The sequence below is a fragment of the Adiantum capillus-veneris genome, chromosome 9, assembly GCF_014529385.1.
Source record: "Adiantum capillus-veneris isolate H3 chromosome 9, ASM1452938v2, whole genome shotgun sequence".
NCBI lineage: Eukaryota > Viridiplantae > Streptophyta > Polypodiopsida > Polypodiales > Pteridaceae > Adiantum > Adiantum capillus-veneris.
Genome location: NC_140939.1, coordinates 109,527,461 through 109,551,011, shown reverse-complemented (window position 1 = coordinate 109,551,011; position 23,551 = coordinate 109,527,461).

The following is a 23,551-nucleotide window of genomic DNA, read 5'->3' as shown; positions in this document are numbered from 1 at the left end:
GTGGCTTAGCTACCCAACTCTCGACTCTTATGCCATGTAAGTTTAATGGGAACTTGGACTTACCTGATCACGGCCTGAAATCCAATTCCATATGCTTTTGATGTTTAGGCCTTTCCCGTTAGTTTCTATTTGAGATGCCATGTTGTCCAATACATTGGCATATATCTGCTCTTCATTCCTTGGTAGCAAATTGTGGTCGCTTGATGAGACAGGTATTGATGTTGAAGCAATGGTTGATGAAGTCTTCTTCTTCCAGATAGTGTTCTTCAAAAGTGTGACCTCCGCATTAACCGTTGCTTTCTTTTTGTTGTTAAGAGGCTGTGCACTTGCATTGGCTGGGCTAGAGACTATGGGCTTACTTTAGCTTTGCCTTTTTCAATAGCCAAGAATCTTTGAACTGTTGTAGGCTTGACCTTTGTTGCCACTTGATAGCTTGTTGTGGTAGGCTTGACCTTTGTTGCCACTTGATAGCTTGTTGTGATGGCCATTGTTGAAGATTCAGGCTCATTTTCAAAGACTTGTGCCCATGGCTCAGACAAAATCAAGTGTGTTCCCATTTGTCGAGAATCTACCACCAAGAATTTTTCTTTGACATTCTGTGAGTGTAGTTGAAGAGTAGCTTCTGCAATCCCCATACTTATAACATCTACTTCAGGTGAGAGATTTACCTTTAATTGAATATCATAAAGATTTGGCTTACCTAGAAGTAACCACATGCCATATGACATGACATTAGTCGTGGAATTTGTATCAATTTCTGCATAAAATTCATCTTGACTCGGTCTTGTGCACTTAGCAAAAAATTGATCTTCTTTGGTACGAGATTGCCTGTGTTCTCTTGAGTGGCTTGAGCAATCTTTGGCCTGGACTCCTTGTTGTCTTCTTCTTCATTGTTCACACTTGTGAGTTCATCTGTGTGTTCTAGCTCTTGCTTGACCACCATTTCCTCTGATATGTCTTTTGGAGCGACAAAATCAGCATTTGGTTCCTGTAGAGTCATAGGCTCTTCTTCCTCGACTTCAGCTGTTGAAATGTCACCACCAATAGTGTCTAAACTTCCTGTCACTTGCTGCACCTCTTCTATGATTGATTCCAAGTCTTCATATTGCTCGTTTGTAGGCGCTGGACCTGAAGCATCTTCTTTGGATCTTAGCCCTTCTTCCTGCAGCTTTGCTTCGTTGACTTGTGGCTCCTCCTTTGTACTATGCATTCGAGTTGGACAGTTTGTAATCAAGTGTGTTATAGCACACTGATCGCAAAGAGCACCTATTTCTACATGACCAGTATTCGGGCTAGGTATCTGGTTTTGTGCTATCCCCATAGCTGATAACCCTGTTTCGAACTCATACTCAGATTCTTCATCTGTCTCACACATAACCCTTAGCATGTAGTAGGGGACTATGTCATACCCATTCTCATTGCAAAATTTTGTTGGTGTGGTTTCATTAACACAGACATCCAAAGTAGTGAATATCTGAGTCCACTCTAGCGGTTCTAACACCTCTTCCGAAAAAGGTTCTCTTATGTAAGCATCATCTTCTAAGATCCTCTCTAAGGAATTCTCATTTCTCCCAAAGTCACTACACACTGATGCTCCGCACATCCAAATTTCTTTCTTTTTGCCCATCCAAGGATGGTCTGTTGATCCACTTTGTGTTGCAGAATCAAAATCTTCCACGGGCGTTCTAGTTACATCTTGGTAACTATGATTTCGCATATTTACACGTGTTGTGGTTTCAGCATGTCTCAAGTATAGATAATCATAACCCCAATCTTGTACCATCTTGAGTTGCCTCATGAATGGTCTTCCAAGGATGATTTCATAGTTATTTTTCTTGCCAAAATCAACTATGGCAAAAGTATGCGCATACTCTATACCACAAGAAGACACCACTATCGCTTCTAGCAATACCATGGGTCTTTCCACATGCCCATCCGCTAACTTTAATTTTATTCTTGTTGTTCTAAAGGTGGGCCTACCCGATTTCTCCCATATTCGTTTTGTTGCTATGGCAATTCCTGCTCCGCTGTCAAGTATAGCTTTCGTTTCAATCCCATTGTACTCGACAGGCAAAGTGGCATTACCATCTTCTCCTTCATAGTACTCTCCTACTTTGTTCAGAGGTACTGGTCTTACATTTGATCTAGGCTTCTCGATCTCATCTAGCTCTTTTTCCAAGAACCTTAACGGGCTTTTGATCCCAATTTTTTCCAAGCATTTTCCTATATCCGTCCACATACTTGGCATGATTTTCAAAATTTCTGCCAACGTAATTGTGCACTTCACTGGCGTGGATAGCAAGTTAGACAAAATTTTTGTGTCCAATTATTTTGTCCCTCCTAGCCTATGTGATGGAACTCTCACAATCTCAGACTTTGCCTCAAAATCTCCCATGTATCGTGGCAAAGTTCTTAACGATGCAGGTCTACTGTCTTCGGAGGCTATCGATCCTACGTCACCATCATATGACCTCGCATCAACACTCATTTGTGGTCTATCTAATGTGATTTCAGGAAATGGTGCTGGTCCAGCATCCTCTTCTCTTTTTTGGGCATCTCAGACAGCCTTCCATAACTCCTCTGGCCACTGCTCCTCAACTATAGGAACATAGGGTGGGAAATCACTCATTGATTCATCTGTTGTATTTTGGACTACCCTCAAGTCTTGCAACCTTGGCAGTGGTTCTTCCCTATGATTTACCTCTTCTCTAGGCAATTTGTCTACTTTAATGCTCTCATCTTTGTGCACTAGGGTGAATATCCTATCCTTCAATTCTGGTGGAGGTGGTTCTAGCAATGCTTGAGCAGTTTTAATGAGTTGCTTACACATTTCTAGCCTCTGCGTCTATAGTTTAGGATAAGGATGGGTCATCCATCTTTGTTCTAAGGTCTGTCTATTTTTCAATCTAGCCTCATAAGCCTATAAAATCGCATCTAAAGGCTCATTCACTTTGTCCACTAGGACAGATCCTCCTGAACTAGCACTCTTGGGTGCTTCAGCTGGTTTAAGGGTTTCAACTTCCCTTTTTTGTGTCTGTTGCTCTTGAGTTGTTTCCAACTCAGCTGTAACGGCCTTTTCTTCTCCTTTTTTCCCTTTCTAGTCTCGCTTTCATTCTAGTCCTTCTTGCTCGTCTAGAGTTTCTACGGCTTTTGGAACTCTTACTAGTCTCTCCATCTGTAGGCTTCTGATCTTGCACTTTTGCTTGTGCTCTTGTGACAACGTTTACTGGAGCAACTTGCTTACTTTCATCTTCTTGTTGTTTAAGCACCTGTTCTTTTGCAATTGTTTCTTGCTCTGTTGTTGTTGTCGTCTCTCCTTTTGTTGCAGCTCGTTCTTTCTCTGATTTGCTGGTAGAAGGAAAGGTAACATGTGGTTGCATTTTTCCTTTCTTTCTTGGATGCTTAGGACAATCCAAAATCATATGTGTGATTGCACACTCATTACAATATACATTTATCATGATATCATGGTGTGGACAATCCTTAATCAAGTGATCACTACTACCACATCTGTCACATGGACGTATTGGTTGTTGTGGAAATACTTGATATTGACCTTGAAGTGGCCTCTGATCTACCACATATCTTTCTGTTTGAAGCTCCTCCATTGGCTATGAACAACAATGTTCGTTCATCTAAGCTATATCTTCCTTCTCCTGCTGCCTGTGTAGCAGTTGTTGGTCCTGTATTTCCGATCATGCTCCATGGTTCTGGTGTCGAGGGTTCTTCTAGTGGATAATAGACAGGCTTTGCCACATATCCATTGGGATCTTCATAATATGCATGCATAGGAACCAAAGCCTTATCCTCTGATTCAGTTACCGTTGGTGTGTATCTTATACCAACTGGTCGTAATCCTGGTAGGGGTGGTTGTTGCCCCAACACCGGTTGTGGTCTTTCTACACCTACAGGTCCTGGTAAATTGCCTGCTTGATATCTAGGCATCGGTGGAACTTGAGGGGAAGCTACAGGAGCTTGGGGAGCGTAAGGTCTCTCTCTCACATATCCCTTGTTATAATAACATTCCTCGGTCTCATGGTTTGTCCATTTTTGTTCAATAGCACACCACTTGGGCTGTTTAGCCTGGGGTTTGGCATACAAGTTGATCTTTTTTAGCACTTCATCTACAAGCTGCTCCTGGTTTACGGCTACTTCTCCTTTCGGTGTTGTCTTAGAAGACTTGCTTCCACTTTGCTGTGAAGACAAATCGTCATCAAGGTCCTTGAACTCCCCTTCTTTGTAGACCGCACAATTGTCCCACAAGGTACAGAGCTTCCTTGGTCAACTCATTCAACGTCGTGCTCCTCTTCATATGTAAGTCTTTCTGGAGATCTGCATTCCTTAGTCCTTGGATGAATATCAGCATAAGTCTGGACTGAGTTGGCAGTTCTTCAACATGACAAAACTTAACATATCTTTTTAGTCTTAGGGCTGCCTTTCGTACAGATTCTCCATCTTTTTGTTTGAATATATGGATTTGTGAGATGGTATTATGAGTTATTCCCCTTTGAGAGAATTCCTCGATAAACTCGTCAAACACTTCCTCCATCGACTCAAAGTCTCTACACTCTACAGAGTCAAACCAAGTGGCAGCATCATCCTCTAGGGTTAGTCCAAACCCTGCAAATTGGGTAGGAAAATCTAACACCTCTTTGGCTCTAATTACACGCACAAAGGCTGCTACATGATCTCTTGGGTCTCTGCTTCCTGTGTATTTCTTATTTATCCATTTTTGAGGTCTAATTCTTCGATGGTCTACAAACCTCATCATTGGATCACCCCGTCCTAGCCGATACACCTCCTCAGGCCTTCTGTAATAGGTTGGTTCCTCTCCCAATGGTGCTCCTAAGCCATAATTTCTAACGGTTCTCGCTGGAGGTGGTTCTTCTATGCGAACTCGTTCTATGGGTGGTCCTCCAGGCTCTCTTGACCCTTGAGTCTTTGGTTTACTCTCTGCCTGATACCTTGAATAGAGTGGTGGTTCTTGCAAATCCCTGAGCCCTCGTGTGGCTTGATAACCATCTCGATTTCGGTCTGATTCCATTGTTGCGCTCTGTCGAAGCCATGCCTGCAATGATGGCTAGTTTGCTGGTTGGTCTTGGTTGTTGAATGCTTGTGGTCGGGTGGAATGTGAGGTTGCGTTATACTCATCTGAAAAAGGATTCGTAGACTTGCTTGGGTTGTAGGTGGCTCTTGGCACTTCCTCAGGGGCATATGTTGATGCTCCTGGACCTGTTGTTCTCTCTACTTCCTCTGGGAGAATACGTTGGTATTCTCGTCCATATCTATCAACAAAAACTATGCCCTTCCTCGTAGCAGTGTCATAAGAGAATAAGTAAAGAACCTTGTCTTTGCTTAATTCGTTTATGTATGGTTCTTTGCTGCGAAAGTAAGAGACTATACCCTCACTCTCATGCTTGTAGATTCCCACGTTCTCGTTATAAGTTGGAACCCTGGTTGTTTTCTTATCATACATAAAAATAGCTCTGGTCCGATCAATGTTTGGTGACGGTTCTTGAGTTTCTAAAACCATTTTCCCTTTCGCCACGTTATCTCCATATCTGTTGTAATCTTCGGGGTTACTAACTATTAAATAGCGGTTCCCCTTTTCGTCTCGGAATCTATCTCCATCATCATAGACTTGGATTATCTCCAATCTTTGAGCTGGCTTCTCTTCGCGATACAAATGCACTTGCGGCCTTGATAGTCAGAATAGACTAGGGCTCCTCTCGAGTTTGTTCCCTCTAGGAAGATCACCGTGAGCTTGGAATCACTCAAAGGATTTTGGGAGGTGCTTCCTCCTCACATAGGTCCATCATAGGTGAAACCTCCTGGCTGTTGGCTACCCATCATGAATAAAGATCTATCTGAAGAAGTGTCAGTATCAATCCCTTCCTCAATAATCGGTGCTAGCGGATCTAGCCTTGCCTGAGTTACACTCTCTTTGGTGGACACTAAGCTACCTTGGTCACCTGCCACCTTCTGGTCTCTAACAATGTATCTTCCTGATCTTAAATTCATCAAACTTATCAATGCAATTTATCACAAATCCAACCACTCACCTGGCAAAGGGTCAGTTTCTACACAACTTCTTCCTTTGTTGCTGAATATACATGTACACAAGCGTTTTAATTTCGGCAATTGAATCAAAGCATTTATCTGCTAGAGGTTATCTTAGTAATGATTGGTATAACTGGAGAGTTAATCTCAACCACTAATGTATTTTATACACTGCTGCTGTTCTGGATTAAGTCTGCTAATCTGAAACAGTACTTCCCTCAGATGTTGGTCAATTCACGCGAAAAAGTCTGAATTCAGTCTTTGCTTCATCAAATGGGCAAACAAGGTCCAAATTCACTTCTGAAAGAAGTTCTGGAACCCCTAAGCCAAATAGAATCTTACTGTCTATGCCAGGTCAAATTTTCCTTGTAGTAGGCCCTAATAGACATCCTATGCGTAGGATGTCTCCTGCTGTGTTTTGCTTGAATTTTTGCACTGTTGTTTCCCCTAGTTGTGCTAAGCTTACAGTTGCTTTTACTTTTTGATTTGGACACCTGTTAGCTGGTCAATGAGTCAAAAATCTGTTCCGACAGCCTGTTGCTGATATTGATTAGTCTAATCAACTCCAAATTGGACCAAAATTGACTAGGAGGCTTGCCTTAGGCTATACAACACCTTATTATGCTCAAAGTCAAAGTCTGGCTTCATTTTCTTGCATTAGACATCCTACGCGTAGTATGTCTTTTTTATCAGAATGGCTTCAAACTCAAAGCCCAGTCCCCCCTTGAGTTGTTGATCACTTTGGTATACTCAGAATTCAGTTTGGAGTCCAAAATCACTCAAAAGACATCGTACGCGTAGGATGTCTTTTTGGCCTGTTTGACCCCAGACTTGTCCCACAGCTTCCCCTTGATGTCAGTAACCCAGTGGTATGCATAGATTTTGGTTTGGATGCCAAAAGTCCCAAATTTCAGATGTTCTTGCCTTTTTTAGTCAAAAGTGCTAAAGTCCGCTTTGAACCCAATTTTCTCACCCAAATGAGGTGAAACCCCTTTCAGTCACTCAATATATCATGCAAGACATGCTCATGCAGCCCTCTTATGGTTTTGGTCTCAAAATAATGTTTTGGCACTATTTGGGTAGGATGTCTGGCAATTTCAGTCTATCTGGCCTTATCCTGTCAAGATATGGCCAAATTTCCACTTTCCAGTTGAAATTAGAGTAAACCCTACCTTCTGAACACACTGGTCAACTCCAAATCCCAAAATTCCTCCCAGATTAGCTTGTAGACATCCTACGCGTAGGATGTCTCCTGGCTTAAAATTAATTTTTTTCTGACAGGAATGCTCCTGATGCTCTGTAGGTCTATCAGAAACACTCACAGTAACTTTTGGACTTCAATTAGGCTTTCAAACACACTTTTGCGTCTTTTTGCGTCTTTTACAAACTTGTAATGATTTTACCAAGCAAGTGTACATGCATGAAATGCTCTAGATCCTAATCATGATGTCTTACTTACTGTACTCCTAACTATCATGTGAAATGGTGATGATGGTGTTTTTTGGTTGCTTTTTGGCCTCTCCGGACTCTCAAGCTCTCCTCTCGCCGCTTCTACCACTCCAACTCCTACTCTAGAACTTGACTACCACCTAAAACTACCTAAGTCTACCTCATCTACCTAAGTCGAAGGATCTAGGCCAGGCACACGCTTCCTAGACTCCCTCTAAGACCTAGAGAGTCCTCCACCCTCTGATCCTATCTAAATGTAAAGCGAGACTCTTGGCAAGCCAAAAATCCCAATCCTCAAGGATTAGTCTCGGTCACCTACCTAAGGTTTTCGTCCCCGGCAGCGGCGCCAATGTTGGCCGGATACGCCGTGACGGACGTCAGCACAACGAGAACTCACCTAATATGTAATGTCAGCTAAGGACAAAGCTCGACCCACAGGCGCGTGGAAGCAAGCATAAGGTGTCAACCTACACTCGACCGACTCCTAACTAATTCCTACAGAGGTCTCTACCAATTGTCTAAGTCACAGCCTTCAAGAGTGCATAAGAGGAAACTTCCTACAACGCTTTCTAGAGCTGAATACCCATCAAACAATCTCAAAACACCATATAACTTGAAGGAGACCCTACTAATACCAATAGGTCGCTCTCCCTAAGGTCTATGAACCAAAATCACAACCCAAAACACCTGGTGTAGAAACACGTAGGATGTCTGGCCGAAATCTGCAGGTCTTCGTTTCCAAAATCTAAAGTACCTAATGTGTAGTTCTACTCAATGTGAACGCGTGGATATGTTGCAATGCAAAATCGGACAACGTATGCTCACCCAAACAACCGGTGAAGCTCGTAGAAGGAGCTCGCAAAACCGGACCGTATGCGCGTAATGTAGGTATCGACGTGTAGCTCTCGTCGGGGGCAACACGCTGCACTTCTTCGCACTAGATTTTAACCACCAGAGCACACGTAACGTCAAGATGAAGCTCACACTCTCTCTCTCGTACGCAATACGCTCACTCACAGACCTCAAAACTTGTTTTTAAAATGACAAAAAAAGGTCTTTCATTAAGGTCAAAAAGTGGTATATATACCTTACAATTTCTCAAACCCTAAAGTTCCAAAATCAACCATCTACTCAATCTAACTATCAAAACTGGGATACAATCTGGAAACTTCTGTAAGTCCCAATAATTACAAGGTGAAAAATCAGGTTTTCCTCAATGAATGAATAATTACAAAAAATAATAGTCCTCCGAGTAGTTAGATGCCGTGGGCTATGTCCAGCTTCTAATAGTCTATCGCGATAGACTCACCAGAGTGTTACTGGGATACAGTTTTTCAGCTGTTTTCACATATTTGAGTTCCCCCTTCTCTTGAGATACTACTCACCAAGTTTCAACCAATTTGAAATACTTTTCCTTTGTAAGTTGCATCAAACAACAATCTCTTTTCTGATCTTATGAAGTAATCCACTTAGATGCACTTCCAATACTCCAAATTTACTCAAATTTTAACCATAGGCTCACAACAACATGTAGAACAAGGCCCTAAGGTCAGCTTTCAAAAAAATTATTTTTTGTGAAAAAGATTCAGTCTTTTACGATAGACTCAGCAGATTCTTCAATTTTGAAAATTTTCCAGATTTCTCTTCACCACTATGTTCCCTATGCTCTGTAAACCTTGCTCACCAATTTCCACTTGTTTTGGACTTTTTCTTAGGTCTCTAACTCCAACTCTAGAATTCTGAGTCTATCAGATCACTAGAAAATAGAGTTAGGATGACTTCCCAATGTCCAAAATCCACCAAATTTTGTGTGTAACCTCCTGAGAGGCTAAACAAGTTATACTCTAGAGGGTTTTGAAAATTTCAATTTCTTTGCCCTGCTTTGAGTCTATCGTGATAGACTCAGCAAGTACCCCTTTTATAGGTCAAACTTGAAATTTGACTATACCACTGTGTTCCAACACCTCTCCTTAGTCCTCCTACCAATTTTCAAGTGGTTTGGACTTTTACTTTGTCAGTTAGACCAGATCTGGTGTTTTCTACAAGTTAATCCTCTCAAATGGTCTTAGACCCACTTTCTGATGTCCAAATGACTTCAAAAATTTTATGTTTCCTTGATAGCACCTTTCCAAGCTATGCCACAGAGGTTTTTGAAAAATCTGGTTTCTATCACTGGGTTCTTAGTCTATCACGATAGACTCACCAAGTATGCTAAAATGACACTTTTTTCAATTTTTCTCTTCACAGATGTGTTCCCTACCCTCTGTAGATCATGTATACCAAGTTTCACAAGGTTTGGAAATTTGGTCAAGTCCCTTTACCCAATTTGTCTCTGAACTTAGACTCTAAACACCAGACTTGAGGTTTAGTGGTCAAGCAGGTGTCCAAGTACACTCAATTTTTGGGAGCAGCCTTGTATTGATGTGTTTTGCCTGTGGTATGAGGGGTTTTGCCTGATTGTGAGTCTATCTCCAATTCGCCAGTCTATCACGATAGACTGAGCAGGGAGCCATTGGGAAGTGATTTTTTTCTTTTTTTTTGGACAGTTTGGTTCCCAATGCCCTTAGAAGCCTATCCCCAAAGTTTCATTCAATTTGGACTTCTTTTCCTTTGGATTCAAGCATTTCATAGTTCACTTCCTTACACTCAGAAAAAGCAAATTCCCACTTAGATGCACAAGCACTGATGCAAATGCTTTGAAATTTCACATACAAGCTCTAGAGCATATGCAAAACAAGGTCTTGAGGTTAAACTTTTTTTTAAAAAAAATTTGCAGATTTGGTTTCAAATTTCTGTTTTTTGGGGTTTTTTTTTTTTGGATTGGACCAAATCTGTGTTTTACCCCTACCTTAAGGTCTCCAATGCAAAAACAAGCACTCAAATCGGCTTTCAAACGACCATTTTAGAGCACTTTTACCATAATCATCACAATTCCACTTTTTGTGTTTTCAAGCACATTTTCATGTCAAAATTGCTCTATATCAACATCAGATGTCCTACACTACGTAAAGTCCTACTTTGGATGGTTGAATGGTTGTTTTTGCTTTCTGGCAAGCAAACAGCCTCCTGCTTACCTTTTGCGTTTTTCTTTGTGTTTTTTCTCTTTCAAGTTCTTCACAACCATAAGTCACAACCAAACACACAAACCATAAAACCTAATCCAAACACACAACAAAATAATATAACCATACCTCAACCTCATGGTGGACCACCTCGGCGAGACGTAGGCTCCCTGGCTATCCCTCAATCAAGAGATCCGCTCCCGCTCCCTCACTTCCCACTAAGAAGGCAAATGGTGACAACACTCTAGAAAACTCTAGAGAAACGCTATACTATCAAACACGAGTGATGCGGTCTACGCTAGTTTAGCCGCTTCGTCCCCGGCAACGGCGCCAATGTTAGCGGGTATGCCACGATGGACGATGGAGCACAGCGAGAACACAGACCAACAAACTACCAATCCGAGGACGTAGCTGACCCGACTAGGGCATGGAGGCAATCTCTGGGTTGTCAACCCTGAGCTAGACACTAACAACACTCTACAGTCGCTAATCCTACCACAACACTACCATAAAGCAAAGAAACAGACAACACATCCTACGAAACACTACAAGCTCGAAACAGTCTCAAATCATATCGGAATGACTCGAAATCGGAGGGCAAGACTCACAAGGACATATCCTATATAGCCAAACACCTAAACCCTGAAAACTATAACTGTAAGACCTCTAATCGCTATCGCGATAGACTCAAAACAGCAATTTCCAAAGTGTCCGAAATTGATCTACAAAGACATCAACACGAAGAGCTTCTCGCCCTGATTCTAACGACTACTTGATCATTCAAAATGGATGTCGTTTGAGGTACTTACGACCAAATATAGCTCGTAGTAGCAGGCAGGCTCGCGATGTGGTCCTCGGCTTGCATTGCTTGCGTCGACGCGGAGAGCTCCTCGATGCTAACACGCTCCTACTCTCATATCTGCAATGTGATTAGTGTGCACGACGGTGTGTGTGCATGAAGCTCACTACCATGTGTTGCAGAATCCACGACTATATATTAATTGAGATAACGTAATGTGTCCTTTACAAAGCCTTAGGTTTCAGCTTATATACAAAGCCTTCAAACCTAATGTCCGGCCAAATGACCTGAATTGTCCGTAGGCTTCTACAGAGCTTAATTACAAGAAACTGAGTTGGCTTTACTCATTATACAAGCATCTGCGACCAAAATACAAGTGCTGATTTAAAATATCAGGTTCCCGTAAACATTACAAAAGTGGCCGCAATGGCTTAAAATAATAATAACGGGATATTCGATGACGTCCATAAACTCGTATCTTCATGTTGCAGAATCCATCTTCATCTTCATTACTTCATCACCATCTTCATGTGGAATATTTACAGAATCTTTGAGGAATCTTAATGGAATCTTTATAGAAACGTTGTTGAAAGGGCGTCCTTTCAACACATATGCTATTTAGCATATTCCTCACATGTGGAAGAAAGTTGCCTTGCAAAAGATGTATATAAAGAGCCTTTTGTACACAATATATCATGATGCATAATAGCAAGAAATTACCTATTTTGCTATCCAAACCTAATAAAATTCACTTTGTGTAATTAAGCATCGTCATTATTACTTTAGCACCATGAATGGCTCACTCATCGTCATTATTACTTTAGCACCATGAATGGCTCACTCATGTTTTTGCCTTAACTCAACATGTGGTATCAAAGCTAATAGAGTGATTAGCACCTCCTAATCAGCCACCTTCGATCTTAGCCTATTCTGTATCTCTATGCTAGATCTAGTTGGTGTGCACACACACTTTGATCGTCATTCAATTTCCCCTCTCTCCCCTCTAATAAAACTCGTAATCGCAAGCTCGTAATCAAGATTGGGTAAGTTGTTGGAAAGATCACTTGGCCACTATCCATCTTGGTTAATGAAATTTTGATTAGTGTGAGTAGCTAGTATTATTTACCTCTTATTAATCCCTATTGCATTAGAAATTTAGTATTTACATTTAAAGTCAATGTTGTGCATAATGGATCCTCTTAATCACTTGTCGCTTGAGCTCCAAATAAAAAATTAATAGTGCGTGGAAGAAGCCTTGGTTAAGAGCAATTCGTCAACCATCTATTTGCTCAAATCGGGCCTCATACGTGCAATTGATTGGGGGATTAAACTTGCGAGATTTTCCCTTTTGTCCCTTGGATTTTTTGCAGAAGAGCAGCTGAATTTGTGTGTGTGTGTGCCCTTTTGAAAAGGGTGTTGAAGGCAAAAGGCCCCTCAAAGGTTGTGTTGTTGTACAACTCTATTTCCATGATGAGAAAGTTACCAAAAGGATGCACATTGTGCTTGATTGAAGTCTACTTGATTATTTATTAGTGATCATGGCTTGATAACAAGCTAGTTTTAAGCTTTATGTATGCCAGATGCGGCTTTAAAGGGCCAACAGATGCCTTGATGATGCAAAAAAGGAGTGTGCTTGAAGTGATTATAGATGGGAGTTTATGATAGAATTGTAGTGCTTGAAGTGCTCTACTAGCGTGTCTTTACGCTTGTTGATTGGAGCTACGGTGAAGAAGTTATAGCAATTTGAAGTTTCAGTCACTTGCAGATCCATACCGGATTGGAAAACTGCAACCGAGGGGACAAACATAAAATGAATGCATGGGCCTGAAGTGGTCACTTTGTGAACCATGTCGGTCTTTATAGATCGTCAATCGGAGCTCTGGTTGCCGAGATATTAGCAGATTAAGTTTCACTGGGGACCAATTCTATATCAATTTGGTCGCCTCAATCAAAGTGCCATTTGAGAAATTATGGGCTTCAACCACATTCTGGAATATCATGCAGTAAGTGCTTGATGAAATTTCAGCTAAAAGGGAAGTTGTCGTGCTTGGTAGTATCTTAGCCGACATGAATGCCAAAATGTGTTGTGACATGCATCGCTTTGGTTGATATGTTGTGCCTAATAAGAATATTATTTGTTGGAGACTACTGATAGCAAGAAATACCCAACACAGCTATGGCTCAAGCAGATGTGACGTCGAGGACTCTCTCAAAATGAAATCACCTATACCTGCATGTTAAAGGCCTGTGGCACTATCCGAGAAATTGAAATACCAGCAAAATTCACAATGATATTGTTAGCCAAGGGCTATTGGAGGAAGATTTCGTGCTTGGCAGGCTTATCTAACCATGCCATGCTCAACAATGCATTGCTTAATATGCATGCCAATTGTGGTGCCTTTATGAAGCTTAAGGGATGAGAGGTCGCCCATATTCACAAAGGATGACGGACGCCCAAAAGGCCGTTCAATGGCCGCCCAAAAAGGGGTTTTTAAGTGTGAATGAAGGGAAGAAAGCAAGGGAGAAAGCGTGTAGATAGCGGGCAAGGGTGCAGGGAAGAGAGAGAGGAGCTCGCACCCATCTGTGGGGTGCTCTGACGAGAGCACAAAAGAAGAAAACAATGCTCATTGCCCAATAGCAACCCCGTTCGGTAGCAACAACGCTGGTTTTTGAGTTGGTCCACCACGGCCCTGGCACGTCACAGGCAGGTTGTCACGTCGCTGTAACAAGCATTAGAGGGAATTTTTTTAAAAAGCCAAAAATAGGGAAAGTTTTTGAGGAGGAAGGAAATCAACGAGCATCAAGGAGTAGAAAGGGAAGCATTGTGTAGGGTAGAAGGGAGCCGGAACGGGAGAAGAAGGTCTTGCTCTCTCTCTCTCTCTCGCTCTCGTGCTTGAGAAGCAAGGTAAGAAGGGTCTCTCTTGTTCTTGAAGGAAGGAACGGCCCTCTCTCTTGTACTTGGTTAGCAAAGGAAGGGGGCAATCTCTCTCTCTCTCTCTCTCTCTCTCTCTCTCTCTCTCTCTCTCTCTCTCTCTCTCTCTCTCTCTCTCTCTCTCTCTCTAGCTTGAGAAGCAAGGCAAGGGAGAGGAGGGAAAGAAGAAAAGGAAGAAGGGAGCTCTTTCTCTCAATCTTTGGAGGCTCAAAGAGGCTCTCTCGTTCTCTCGCTTACACTCAGAGAAGCAAAGCTGCTCTCTCTCTCTCTCTCTCTCTCTCTCTCTCTCTCTCTCTCTCTCTCTCTCTCTCTCTCTCTCTCTCTCTCTCTCTCTCTCTCTCTCTCTCTCTCTCTCTCTCTCTCTCTCTCTCTCTCCCCGGGACAAAACCAAGCAAGGAGTCAAGAAAGAGGGGAGCAAGGAGTCGAAGGAAGCAAGAAAAGAGGTTAAAGCTAAGCAAAGCGGGACTATTTCTCTCTCATGTGGAGAGGAAGCCATTCTTGATCGAGAAAATAAGCAAAAAGAGGCAGATTTGGCAACACATGGAAAATATTTGTGGGCAATTCATCATGATTAGCCTTACATTCATCAACACCATTTATTGGTGGACATTTTGAATCAGGGCAAGATAAACTAATTTGTCCTAGATTTTATAAATGGGAGCTTAAAATCCTTAATTCACAATTACTTAAGTTAACGATGATGTTAACAACACCACCTTGACAATTGTGCAGTGTGGTGCATCTTTCCTTTCTGTCTACTCCCACAACTAGCAGTCGACTCACGTTTCAAACACATATAACCCAACACCTGGTGAACCCGACGTGAAACGGAGCTGGGGTGGGAAAATAGTTGAAGCCTATGTCTACACCGCAAGAGGCAGCCATGTAGCAAATGATGCAGCAGTTTGTAGCGAACATCCAGTAGAGCAACAAGCTTCCCAACAACAACATAATCTACAAGAGCGGATTCATAAAGCTCGTTAAATTGTTTTAGAGAAGTTGTAGTGTTTTGAAGGACAAGATATTTCAAATTTTTGCAATCTTTATGAGCAATCTATGGAAGATAGTGGAATTGAAGTCCGGGACTCAGTGGAAGGATTTCATCTGATTGCAGTGCCAAAACTTAGGGCCCGGATTAAAGAAATTCAGGTGGCTCAAGGACCAAATTGGCAGGACTTTAAGAAGGCACTGCAAGAGGAATATTTTTTGGAAGATTCTTAGAGCGTGACCAAACAAAGTTTTATGAAGTGGGTGCAGAAGAAGAGTAAAAATTTATCTCCACAAGAATTGTTACAAGAATTTGAAAAGAAGTTTGATCAGTTGTCATCAGCATAACAAATTTCTTTGAAGGATGAGAAGGTGGAATTGTTTATTCAAGCTGCTGATCCACGACTTCAAAAGAATTTGGTGCAATTATTGGAGGACCCGGCAAGAGAATTAGGGTTGACATCAGATTGGAAAATAGTCGCTAAAGCGGTGAATATGATTGTAAAACAACAGAAGCGAGTTGACAACCAGATCGTGGTCGAGGTAATAGATGATGTTGAAGAAGAGATTAAAGAGAAACCACCCTCGACAGTACCCAAGGTGGAGGGGCATGTTCTCGATCTGGTAAAAGGTATTCAAGAGCTAAAGTTAAATTTCAAAACTGTTAAATTTGAAGGGTTAGCTACAAAAGCATCTACTTTTGAACCTAAGCAGCAACAACCACCACATAAAAATTGGGATAATTGATGCATGTGGTGCGATAGTGAAGACCATAGGTATGTGAAAGAGTGTGATGACTTTGATGAAGCTTACAAGAAGAATGTGGTTTTTTGGAAAGACAAGAAGATTCATGCTCCGCTTAAACTTTGGCAGGGGCGGCATGAAGAAGCTAGTGAAAGAAATACAACATAATGTTGCTCTTGTGGAAGCAGCTATATATGGGCTGCAGTTTTGTGGTAAGGGAGATGATGAAGGTAGAGGTGCAAAGGGACAACTGTGGCCGTATGCTTTAAAGATAGTAGAAGCAGGTAAGGTAACATATGGGAAGTTACAACAGGTAGGGAATTCAATTCAAGAAACTACTGGGTGGACCGATCCAATAGATTCTCTTTCAGTATATGCATATGTTACTAAAGCTCAAGCCAATGAAGCTATGGTGGAGGAGAAGCAAAAAAGGATGAAGAGGTTGTTGGGATGTCAAAAAGGCCAACAAGATCCAGCAGCAAGAAAGAAGGAGGGTCTGCTCCTAAGCCTGCTCCTGAAGTGGTTATGGAAGAGGCTCCGAAGGACAAAAAGCAAGGTAAGCCTAAGGGACTCTCGTATAAACTTAAATCTGATATTGAATTGGCTATAGATCTGAAGAAGGTGAGGAGATCAATGATATTATAAAAAGGAAGCAACATAATACCAAGTGAGCAAGAACCAGAATCAGTTAAGAGCCAAGTGGTTCGACACATTGAAGCAATTTTGATTGATTATGAAGAATATTTAGCAGATCTTGAAGAAGAAGGGTCAAAGCCTATGGTGGTTTCAAACCCGATTGTACCCAAAGTAACAAACATGCATTTTAATGACGGGGAAGATGAAAAAACTATACCCAAGAGTCACTTTTCAAGGACTCATTGGGAAAGAGCAATGACTGAAACTGTGGTAAAAAATGGCTACATTGAGGAGCCGGTCTTAGTCCTTATAGACCATGGTTCAAAAATTAATCTGATGGCAAAGAATTTGCACCAGAAGGGGAAGTGGCCTACTGATGTGGACCATGAGTGGTAGATTTGAGCTGCCAACATGCTTCTAGGTGATCTTTACGGTGCATGTGCAAATGTCATGGTAACTATTGGTGATGTTTGTGATGATAAGCAAAACTTATTTATACAGGAGCATTCCTCCTACCCACTAATTTTAGGACAGCCCTACATAACAGCTGTGTGAATGGAAACCAAGGTGCTTGATGATGGCTCGGCCTATGCTAGGGTTTGAAGCCAAGATGGTAAGAAAGTGGTTCAATTTTTAACTGTATGTGTTGACCATGCTAGGAACAAAGACAGTTTACGTGATTGTCCAATGGCAAAGATATGCAAAGAGTTCAAAGAACAAAGGTTTACTCAAGATTAAATTGGGACTATGGTGGTACAAGTGAGGATAAGTTCTCACAAAGAGAAACCTTCTCTTTAGGATTTTTGGGATTGACATCTAAGGGTTCAGTATCTTACAAAAAATTTAATGATTTACCTAAATGGGAGAAACAATATGTTTCCAGTATTCAAAGTGAGTGGCAAGGATGTGATGTGCTTGAACAGATGATGTGATTTTAGGAATCTTCGAAGAGATTTCTTATGTTGATATTACGTCAGAGCTTGAGGATATCAGGAAATACATGTCACAAAGTGGAACTGAAGTTGTTAAAGTGCACTCAATGGATATGTATGAAGAGCTGGACATATACAAGGCACTTATGCATATTGAAGATGACTTAGGTAAAGTAGTTGAAGCATAGGTAGAGACGAAGTACAAGACAACTGCAAAGAAAGTGAGACCAGTGGCTACACCTCTACCAGAAGGAAGTGATGGGGTGATTAAAGAATCTTCTCAATAGCCTATGCTCAGGGATCCAAAGAACATTGGGCATAAATTCACTAACGGGACATTGCAGTAGCTGAAGGTTTGGTTTCCTCAATGAAGAGGAAATCAAGTACTTTCAAGGTATGCTCAAAAAACACGGTAAAGCTTTTGATTTTGAGGCAAGTGAGATTGGATGTCTGGATCCAAGTGTTGTTTCACCTATGGTTATGTTCAATGTTCCTTACATGCCATGGAGCGTACGTCCTATTCCAATTCCTAAAGATCTTTTGCCAGAAGTTATCGATTTGCTTAATGAGAAAATACAAATGGGAATTTTGGAACCATCATGTGCGCCATACTCCAATCGATGTTTCACTGTTCCAAAGAAAAATGGTGCTTTAAGGTTCATACAAGACATGCACCCGGTTAACAAGGTAACAATCTGCAAAGTGGGTATTGGCCCAATTGTGGATGAATTTGTTGAGGCCTTTGCAGGTAGGTCAATTTACTCTATGGGTGATCTTTACTCTGGATATGATCAATTTCAGTTAGCTTTGGAGATCAGGATCTTACTACGATGTGCACACCTTTTGGGTTGGTAAGGATATACACTCTACCACAGGGTGCTACTAATTTTGAAGCTCATATAATGAACAACATGAATAAGGTATTAAGGGACTTTATCCCTCATGTTCCTATGCCTTTCATTGATGATCTACCAATTAAAGGGCGTGAAGAAGGCTCAAAAGATGAGGTAAAAGATCAGAGGGGTGCCGACAGTTTGTTGCTCAACATATTGCTGACTATGATGCTATTTTGTCCAGGCTTGAAGAAGTTAACTCGACACTTTCAGGGCAAAAATCAACTTTTTGTGCAAAAGAGGTTTTAATTGTGGGGTATGTGTGCAGTCCAGAAGGTAGAAGGCCGAGTCCAGCTAAAGTTGAAGCTATTCAAAAGATGAAGGAAATGTGCTCTTTGGTTACTGAAGTTCGTTGATTTCTGGGTGCATGTGTATCCTATCTTATTTGGCTGCCACATTTTGCTCATGTTGCAGAGGTGCTTTATCAATTGCTAGGGAAAGGAAAGAGGTTTGTTTGGGAACAAGGTCATACAAAGTCTATCAGGAAGCTAAAGCAAATGCTTCTTGAGGCTCCTACCTCGAGGAAGGCTAATTAAAAATGTGGAAGGTGAGTAATCTCAACAGTTGACACTAGCCCGGACAGGTATTGATGGGCTATAGGTCAAGATGATGATGAAGGACATAGATATGCAGTCCGATTTGGAGCAAAGGTGCTTAATGCTTGTCAACGAGGCTACCCACAGGTTAAGAGAGAACTTTGGGGTGTTGCTACTACTCTAAGGTCTGATAAAGAATATTTTATTGGAGCTTCAGTCGTGGCAGAGACAGATTGCTTGCCATTGATAGGGATGATTGCCAACTGCTCTAATCCGGAAATTGCCATGCTATGATGGATAGCTTATATTAAGTCTCTTAACCCTGAATTTTTTCATATTGCAGGTAGAGATAATCCTATTGCAGATATGTTATCAAGGGCTAGATTTGAAGGTGAAGAAGAGATGCTTACCACGAGTTATGATGTTGGCTTGAAGTTCTATACATCTTCTTATCTACATGCAGATTGTGGTAATATTGCTCATACTTTTGAGGTATTTTCTAAGGAGTTTTATGATAGAGAATGGCTTTTGATCGGTTTCTACTTTAACACTCTTACTAAGCATGAAGGGTGGATGGATCAAGAGTATAAAAGGATCAGAAAGAAGGCTTACGGCTATTTTCTAAAGGATGGACATTTATGGAAGCAACCAAAGCACCTAGGAGGGGTATCGCAATGGGTTGTTTGTGATAAAGCAACTCAATAGCAGGCTATTAAACAATTTCATGAAAGTTTATGGGCTAGACACAAAGGAGTCTAAGCAAATTTTGTCAAGATTAAGGATCATTACTGGTGGAAAGGTATGTATAAAGATGTGGCTCAGTTTGTGGAGACATGCTTAGTATGCCAATAGTATTCTAATGTGCAACATCAAGATGGATTGCATCCCACTTATCCACTGGCTATGCACTACAAGTGGGTGGTGGATCTTATTACAATGCTAGTAGAAGTGTGGCATATGAGGTATATTGCTCTTGCGAGAGAAGATCTTACTAACCAGGTTGAAGGCAGAGCTTTGCGTACCAAAGCTACCAGCTCAGTATGCAAGTTCTTGCTTGAAGATGTGATTTCTAGGTATGGATGTGTTGGTAAAATTACTGCTGACAGAGGAGAGTTGGATGCAGATGAAGCTTATGATTTCTTTGCTCGGTTGGGCATTAAACTACCTCTCACTACAACGTAAAATCCAAAAGGGAATGGAAAAGGTGAAAGAGGGAATCTGCCTAGTGTTAAAGCTTTAGCAAAGGCATGCCAGGAACATATTGGTGATTGGCCTAAACTCCTACCATTTGCTTTATGGGATGATCAAACTACACATAGTTCTGTTACAGGTTTTATGCCATTTGAGCTAATGTATGGGAAAAAACCCATTATGCCTACATTGGAAGATGTTATTTCTTGGACCATAATGCCATGGAAGAAGGTATGTTTATAGAATATTTTCTTGCATTGCACATTTGCCAACTTGAAAGGCATTAAGAATATATTTAACAGGCTAAAGTAAAGCTTAACAAAGCAAGATTAAAGAATAAAGCAGCGTTTGATGGTAAGCACATACTACGACCTCATGCTATTAAAGATGGGGATTGGGTCCTTGTATATGATAGTAGCTTGGAAAACCAGTACACTACTATGCGGAAGATGGTTAAACGATGGTTTGGGCCATATGTAGTACTTCATGTTTATGATAATGCGACATATAAGTTATGTGGGTTGGATGGCACTGAGCTGAAAGTGCCTATTTTAGGAACAATAATTAAGTTGTTTAAGCAACATGAAGGTGAGATTAATATTTAAGATTTCAAGACAGATCAACCTCCTGCAGATAATGCTATGTATGCATCAGATGATGAGTCTGATGATGCTCTTGATCATAAGATACTTAAGTGCAGTTGGCACAAACCGGAGACTGTGCAGGTTCAAAGGGGGTGGATATCATGCAGCTCCGTTTCCATGATGAGAAAATTACCAGAAGGATGCACATTGTGCTTGATTGAAATCTACTTGATTATTTATCATGGCTTGATAACAAGCTAGTTTTAAACTTTATGTATGCCAGATACGGCTTTAAAGGGCCAACGCATGCCTTGATGATGCGAAAAAGGAGTGTGCTTTAAGTGATTATAGATGGGAGTTTATGATCTACAACTGTAGTGCTTGGAGTGCTCTATTGGGGTGTCTTTATGGCTTGTCGATTGGAGTTACGGTGAAGAAGTTATAGCAGTTTAAAGTTTCAGTCACTTGCATATCCGTACCGGATTGGGCAACTGCAAACTGAGAAGACAGAACTGAAATGAATGGATGGGCCTAAGGTGGTCACTTTGTGAAGAGTGTCAGTCTTTTCACATCGTCAATCATGGCTCTGATTGTCGAGATATTAGCAGATTGCGTTTCACCGGGGGCCAGTTCTGTATCAATTTGGTCGCCTCATTCAAAGTGCCATTTGAGAATTTATGGGCTTCAACCACGTTCTGGAATATCACGCAGTAAGTGCTTGATGAAATTTCAACTAAAAGGGAATCTATCATGCTTGGCAATATCTTAGCCGATATGAATGCCAAATCTATTGTAACAGGGAATGCTTTGGTGGATATGTTGTGCCTGATAAGAATATTGTTTATTGGAGATCACTAATAGCAGGAAATGCCCAACACGGCTATGGCTTAAGCACATGAAAAGTTGAAGGCCTCTCCCAAAATGAAATCACCTCTACCTGCATGTTAAAGGCCTATGGCACTATCCGAGAAATTAAAATAGCAGCAAAATTCACAATGATATTGTTAGTCAAGGGCTATTGGAGGAAGATTTTGCGCTTGGCAGGCTTGGCTAACCATCCCGTGCTCAACAATGCCTTGCTTGATATCCATGCCAAATGCGGTGCCTTTATGAAGCTTTTTAAGGGCCGAGATGCCACCCATAGTCACAAAGGGGAAGCCAACCGCCCAAAGGACGTTCGATGGCAGCCCAAAAAGGGGTTTTTAAGTGTGAATGAAGGGAAGAAAGCAAGGGAGAAAGCGTGCAGCCAGCGGGCAAGGGCTCATTCCCGGATGTGGGGTGCTTTGAAGAGCGCATGGAAGAAGAAAAAAATGCTCATCGCCCCATAGTGACCCCGTTCGGTTGCAGCGAAGCCCGTTTTTGAGCTAGTCCACCACGGCCCTGCCATGTCACGGGCGGGTTGTCACGTTGTCGTGACAAGCATTAGAGGGGGCTTTTTTTTAAAAGCCAAAAATAGGGAAAGTTTTTGAGAAGGAAGGGAATCAACGAGCATCAAGAGGAGAAAGGGAAGCATTGCGTAGGGTAGAAGGGGGCAGAAACATCAGAAGAAGGTCTCGCTCTCTCTCTCTCTCTCTCTCTCTCTCTCTCTCTCTCTCTCTCTCTCTCGGAAGGGCCCTCTCTCTCATACTTGGTTAGTAAAGGAAGGGGGAAATCTCTCTCTCTCTCTCTCTCTCTCTCTCTCTCTCTCTCTCTCTCTCTCTCTCTCTCTCTCTCTCTCTCTCTCTCGGAAGGGCCCTCTCTCTCATACTTGGTTAGTAAAGGAAGGGGGAAATCTCTCTCTCTCTCTCTCTCTCTCTCTCTCTCTCTCTCTCTCTCTCTCTCTCTCTCTCTCTCTCTCTCTCTCTCTCTCTCTCTCTCTCTCTCTCTCTCTCTCTCTCTCTCTCTCGTGCTTGAGAAGCAAGGCAAGAAGGGTCTCTCGTTCTTGAAGGAAGGAACAGCCCTCTCTCTTGTACTCAGTTAGCAAAGGAAGGGGGCAATCTCTCTCTCTCTCTCTCTCTCTCTCTCTCTCTCTCTCTCTCTCTCTCTCTCTCTCTCTCTCTCTCTCTCTCTCTCTCTCTCTCTCTCTCTCTCTCTCTCTCGTGCTTGAGAAGCAAGGCAAGAAGGGTCTCTCGTTCTTGAAGGAAGGAACAGCCCTCTCTCTTGTACTCAGTTAGCAAAGGAAGGGGGCAATCTCTCTCTCTCTCTCTCTCTCTCTCTCTCTCTCTCTCTCTCTCTCTCTCTCTCTCTCTCTCTCTCTCTCTCTCTCTCTCTCTCTCTCTCTCTCGTGCTTGAGAAGAAAGGCAAGGGAGAGGAGGGGAAGAAGAAAAGAAAGAAGGGATCTCTTTCTCTCAAGCTCTTGAGGCTCAAGGAGGCTCTCTCATTCTCTTGCTTACTCTTAGAGAAGCAAAGCCGCTCTCTCTCGCTCCCGAACAAAACCAAGCAAGGAGTCGGAAAAGAGGGGAGCAAGGAGTCAAAGGAAGCAAGCAAAGAGGTTAAAGCTAAGAAAAGTGGGACTATTTCTCTCTCTTGCAAAGAGGAACCCATTCTTGATCGAGAATATAAGCAGAAAGAGGTAGATTTGGCAACAGAGATTTGTTTTTTCTGGTAGTTCATCATGATTAGCCTTACGTTCATCAACACTAATCACCGGCAGACATTTTGAATCAGTGTACGATAAACTAATTTGGCCTAGATTTTGTAAACAGGAGCTTAAACTCCTTAAGTTGCAATTAATTAAGTTAACGGTGTTGTTAACAACACCACCTTG